We start from the raw sequence: 6000 nt of genomic DNA on the forward strand, positions 1-6000 counted from the left end.
AGTTCAGTCGCTCAGTCATGTCCGACTCTTTGCGACCCCATGAATCACAGCACACCAGGCTTCCCTGTCCATCACCAACTCCCGGAGTTTAGTCAAACTCATGTCCATCGAGTTGATGATGCCATCCAGCCATCTCATCCTCTGTCGTCCCCTTCTCCTCCTGCCCCCAATCCCTCCCAGCATCAGTCTTTTCTAATGAGTCAACTCTTCGCATGAGGTGGCCAAAGTACTGGAGTTTCAGCTTCAGCATCATTCCTTCCAAAGAACACCCAGGACCGATCTCCTTCAGAATGGACTGGTTGGATCTCCTTGCAGTCCAAGGGACTCTCAAGAGTCTTCTCCAACACCACAGTTCAAAAGCATCAATTCTTCGGTGCTCAGCTTTCTTCACAGTCCAACTCTCACATCCATACATGACCACTGGAAAAACCATAGCCTTGACTAGATGGACCTTTGTTGGCAAAGTAATGTCTCTGATTTTGAATATGCTATCTAGGTTGGTCATAACTTTCCTTCCAAGGAGTAAGCGTCTTTTAATTTCATGGCTGCAGTCACCATCTGCAGTGATTTTGGAGCCCCCAAAAATAAAGTCTGACACTGTTTCCACTGTTTCTCCATCTATTTCCCATGAAGTGATGGGACCAGATGCCATGATCTTAGAAAGATGTTATTGATGAACCTATTTGCAGGGCAGCAGCGGAGATGCAGACTTAGAGATCAGACTTGTAGACACAGCAGGAGGAGGAGAGGGTGGGACGTGGGGAGAAAGTTGCATGTAAACATACAGACCAACATCTGCAAAATAGACAGCCAGGGGGGAGTTTGCTGTGTGACAGAGGAAACTCAACCCTGGGCTCCGTGACCACCTAGAGAGGTGAGGTGGGGTGGGAGGAGGGAGGGGGTTCAAGAGGAAGGGGAACATGTATATACCTATGTCTGATTCATGTGGATGCATGGCAGAGACCAACACATTAATGTCAAACCATTAATCTCCAATTACAACACAAGTGAATTAATAAAATGATGGTGAAACAAGGCAGGCATGTGAAAGAGGTCACTACAAAAAAAAAAAACTTTTATATTTGCTCCAATATTTTGAAAATTTAAAATAATCTTCATTACATTTACCCAAACACACACCTCTCTAATTTCATCACTTCTGTTTATAATGAGACCACCCCCATCTTCTAGAGAAGGAAACAGCAACCCACTCCAGGATTCTTGCCTGGAAAATTCCTCAGATAGAGGAACCTGGTGGAGGCTACAGTCCACAGGGTTGCAAGTAGTCAGCCACGACAGAGTACCCCATGTTGGTCAAAGCTTTTAAAATTATGTAATGGTCTTTTCTATTTCTGCATTTTTCTAACATCCATTTAATAATCAACCGCTATGTCCTATTTCTTACCCAAATGTAACACATGCTTTCTTTATCATCTTTTATATTCTTATGATCCCCCCTGCTGCTGCTGCTAAGTCGCTTCAGTTGTGTCCGAGTCTGTGTGACCCCATAGATGGCAGCCCACCAGGCTCCCCCGTCCCTGGGATTCTCCAGGCAAGAACACTGGAGTGGGTTGCCATTTCCTTCTCCAATGAATGAAAGTGAAAAGTGAAAGTGAAGTTGCTCAGTCGTGTCTGACTCCTAGAGACCCCATGGACTGCAGCTTACCGGGCTCCTCCATCCATGGGATTTTCCAGGCAAGAGTACTGGAGTGGGGTGCCATTGCCTTCTCTGTATGATCTCCCCTAGTTTTCTTCTAATAGTAAATGTGTATTTAGACTCCTCTCTTATAATCACTGCTGCTCCTTGAAATTAAAATACAGGGAGGACTGCACTGCGTTTGCCCAAAGTGCCAAGACAATCTCATGTATTCAAGAATTTTTCCACCCAGAGCAAGAGGTTCAGACTTAAACTAGCCTGTGGCCTTTGCATGGCCCAGCTCCAAAATGCTAACTCGAAGCAATTTCTTCCTCTCCAGTATCTTTTAAACATCCAACCCGAGGGAAAAATTATTAGGAGAGGGGAAAAAAAAAAATACCAGAGATTTGTAAGAAGCTGTGACTTCATAGCCACATCCTCTTGTGTTCCAAGAATCTCACTGGCTGAAAAATATGGAAACAGATCATGGGGGACTAAAAAACGAAGAGAACACAGCACACAGCTCTACACCATAAAATACGTCACAATGGCATAAAAGGGCCATTCAGATAACCCTAAAAGGAAAATTTCCCCACGGATTTTCAGGAAAAAGGTCAAAATTGGGTTCTCTGTCTTTTGTATTTTTGTATGTTTTTTTCTGGAGTAAATATGCCTCTTTTTTTTTTTTAACCTTACATACGGTTCCCTGGGTTGGGGAGATCCCCTGGAGGAGGAAATGGCAACCCACTCCAGTATTCTTACTGGCTTCTCTGGTGGCTCAGATGGTAAAGAATCTGCCTCCAATGCAGAAGACCCAAGTTTGATCCCTGTGTCAGGTAGATGCCCTGGAGAAGGGAAGGGAAACCCACTCCAGTATTCTTGCCTGGGGAATCCCATGGACAGGGGAGCCTGGTGGGCTACTGTCCATGGGGTTGCAAAGAGTCGGTCACGACTGAGTGACTGAACAGATAGATATATCACCATATATATATAAATAGAGTAAGTCTAATAGCATATACATATTTAAATTCAAAACCAATCACAGATTCTAAGATGAAATAAAGGAAAAAGGGGCTTCCACGTTTTTTCCATTCCACAGCTTATTGCATTTATACACTTGGCTTCTCTAGAATGAGTTATTGAATCTCAAATAAACTGTCTCGAGACTCAACGATTGAGCCTCGGGTCAGAAGTACCCTTCCTCCACCAGCATTTTCCATTTTCAGTCTAGGAGTTCTTGTTTCAGCTTTTATTAACTTGGAGACGGCTGCAGCAAATGAATGTAATTTGGCCACAAGTTAGTATGAAACGAGCCGATCCTTTCGACACCGAGAACCAGCTGCTAATCCAAGGAGTTGATGAGCTCCTGCTAATTCTTATGGCTGCCTTCTCAGGAGCGTCAGAAGCAAGATTTTATTTTAAATCCAATTCCCCCACCATCGGAGAGGTAAACTTGGGGAGAAACCAACTCAGCTTGTAAAAGAAGTTAAATAATAATAATAATAACAACATCTGAGCACTCCAGCCAGAGGGGAGAAAAAGAGATGAGAGAGAAGAGAATTAGCAAGCAGCAGTCTCCAGGAGATAGAAAGAGGGGTGTGTGTGTGCTCAGGCGTGTCCGACTCTCTGCGACCCCATGGACTGTAGCCCACCAGGCTCCTCTGTCCATGGGATTCCCCAGGCAAGAATACTGGAGTGGGTTGCCATGCCCTCCTCCAGGGGATCTTCCTGGACCCAGGGCTCCAACCTGTGTCTCCTGCATCTCCTGCGTTGGCAGGCAGGTTCTCTACCCGCTGAACCATCTACTTGTATTTATAAAGAGTGGTCTGGTGGCCCACTCCAAACCTGTGTGAGGAATTGGGGGTGGGGGGTGGGGTCGTCACTGGCAACCAGTTCAAATCGGTTCTGAGACTTTCTATCTGAAACACCAGCAGCCCCCAAGGGTTAAGGTCTCAGCCCTTCCAGTGTCTCCCTAGCCCCCACCACCATTCAGACGCCAACCTGATGTTCAAGCTGTTACCTGGGCTTTTTCAAGCACCTGCCTGAAGGTGACACCCCCCACCCTCCAGCCCAAGCCCGCCCCAGCGGAGGTCACAGAACTCACGGAAACTTTTCACTCGGTTGCGGACCCATCTGGGCCACAAGGAAGGAGAAAACTCACCGGGTTAGGAGAAAGGATGCTCGGGGAAGGTCTGACAGCGTCTACGAGCCCCTTCCAAGCCTCCCTGGGATCTCAGACCCGGAAGCTCCCCACTTCCCTTGCCTTTCCGGCTTTAAGGAGGCTTTTCTGCCCTGCTGTGATCAATGCAGTTATTAACCAATGGGGGTCGTGTGGCCTCTCCCCTCCCCCGAGGCCCAGGGGGTGGGGTTGCAAGGCCCAAGTCTCCGGCCACCTGGGTGGTTGCCCTGGCAACCAACCCCCATTCCCCCCCAGGTGATGTTGGGTGAATCCTGAAGGCACCTCATTAAGATAACAAAAGACACCTGAAGAGTCAAGCGCTGAAAAGTCTAAGGGCTTTTGTTAGGAAGCGGAAACTAAGATGAAGACCAAATATGTACTCCTTGTTTTAAAAGACAGAATCACAGTATTTTTGCTCTGGATCCTCCTCTTCCAAAGCTCATAAGGTCGCATTCAGGCAAAAGGTATTTATTAAAAAGCCTGGGGCTTCCCTGGTGGCTCAGTGGTCAAGAACCTGCCTGTGAACCCGCCCTTATGGCAGAAAGCAAAGAGGAACTAAAGAGCCTCTTGATGAAGGTGAAAGAGGAGAGTGAAAAAAGTTGGTTTAAAACTCAACATTCAAAAACTAAACATCATGGCATTGGGTCCCATCCCTTCACAGCAAATAGATGGGGAAACAATGGAAACAGTGACAGACTTTATTTTGGCGGGGCTCCAAAATCACTGCAGGTGGTGACTGAAGCCATGAAATTAAAAGACGCTTGCTCCTTGGGAGAAAAGCTATGACCAACCTAGACAGCATATTAAAAAGCAGAGATGTTACTTTGCCGACATTTTGACTAGTCTGTCTAGTCAAAGCGACGGTTTTTCCAGTAGTCATGTATGGGTGTGAGAGGTGGACCGTAAAGAAAACTGAGTACCAAAGAATTGATGCTTTTGAACTGTAAAAGGATTCCCAGTAAAAGTCTCCTTAGCTTTCCTATATCTATAGTCTCTGCAGTCAATGAGTGAACATCATTTAACCGTGTTTGCATGGGGTCCTGTCTGGGAGTGGGCATGGCAACCCCCCCAGTATTCTTGCCTGGAGAATCCCAGGGACAGTGGAGCCTGGTGGGCTACAGTCCATGGGGTCGCAAAGAGTTGGACCTGATTGAAGCTGCTAAGCACGCACGCACACGTGGGGTCCTGTATGTATCTTTCCATACCGAGTTTAGTTTTTCATCATATATTGTATTTAAAAACTGTTGCCTGCCATTTCAGTAAACAAAGAATGTCTCATGCCATCTGCATAAACATAGGAAATTCTGGCCATCAAGCCATCAGCCTCTGCAGAGACCCCTGACTGTGCACCCCAGGGGATTCAGGAAAGGAGAACAACAAGGTTTTGTTTGCTTGTGCTCAATCTGTGATTCCACGGACTGCAGCCTGCCAGGCTCCTCTGTCGATGGAATTTTCCAGGCAACAATACTGGAGTGAGTTACCATTTCCTCCTCCAGGGGATCTTCACAACCCAGGCATTTAATCCGCGTCTCTTACGTCTCCTGAACATTGGCAGGCACAGAGGTTATCATATAAAGCCAAAAACCATTTTGAAAGCATGTTAATAATAAATTGTAACTGATATTTGACATGGTGTTACAATGTGTGCATACACATCAGGTTAAATGTTTCATTAGCGAAAGTGCTAAAGTAGATGAAAAGTTTAGGTCAAGGGATACTCACGGGACCACAGGAAGATTTGCTCCAGACTGCAAGCCCCCGTTTGCTCCAGATATTACTTGAAAACTGCCAAATACAGAACGAAGCTTCCGTGTTACCCAGCACAACACAGTCCGTGGGGTCGTAAAGAGGTGCACATGACTGAGCGACTTTCACTTTCCTTTTCACTATCAGAACACGGAGACCTGCAATATCACAAAAACTGACTTCTGTACTTCCCCGGTGGCTCAGTCCATAAAGGATTCACCTGCAGTGCGGGAGACCCGGGTTCGATCCATGGTTTGGGAAGATATCCTGGAGAAGGGAACGGCTACCCACTCCAGTATTCTTGCCTGGAGAATCCCACGGACAGAGGAGCCTGGCGGGCTGCAGTCCATGGGGTCGCAAAGAGTCAGACACGACTGAGCAACTAAGCAGACAAGTGCACCCTGTGAGATCAAAGTCAACATTATTTTAGTTTTTTCTT

The 6000-nt window shown here is 46.5% G+C and overlaps 1 long non-coding RNA gene across 2 annotated transcripts in view; it reads right to left on the reverse strand.

Annotated features, from left to right (window-relative positions):
• The window catches only part of LOC123331825, a 52705-nt gene extending 48401 nt beyond the window's left edge, over positions 1 to 4304 (reverse strand). The window contains exon 1 of one of the 2 annotated variants that reach the window (XR_006640633.1): positions 3798 to 4304. This is a non-coding gene — a long non-coding RNA (uncharacterized LOC123331825). The remainder of the gene's footprint in view (positions 1 to 3797) is intronic. The other variant, XR_006640632.1, reaches the window with a different exon arrangement.
• Between the last annotated feature and the right edge of the window lie 1696 nt (positions 4305 to 6000).

The sequence above is a fragment of the Bubalus bubalis genome, chromosome X, assembly GCF_019923935.1.
Source record: "Bubalus bubalis isolate 160015118507 breed Murrah chromosome X, NDDB_SH_1, whole genome shotgun sequence".
Lineage (NCBI taxonomy): Eukaryota > Metazoa > Chordata > Mammalia > Artiodactyla > Bovidae > Bubalus > Bubalus bubalis.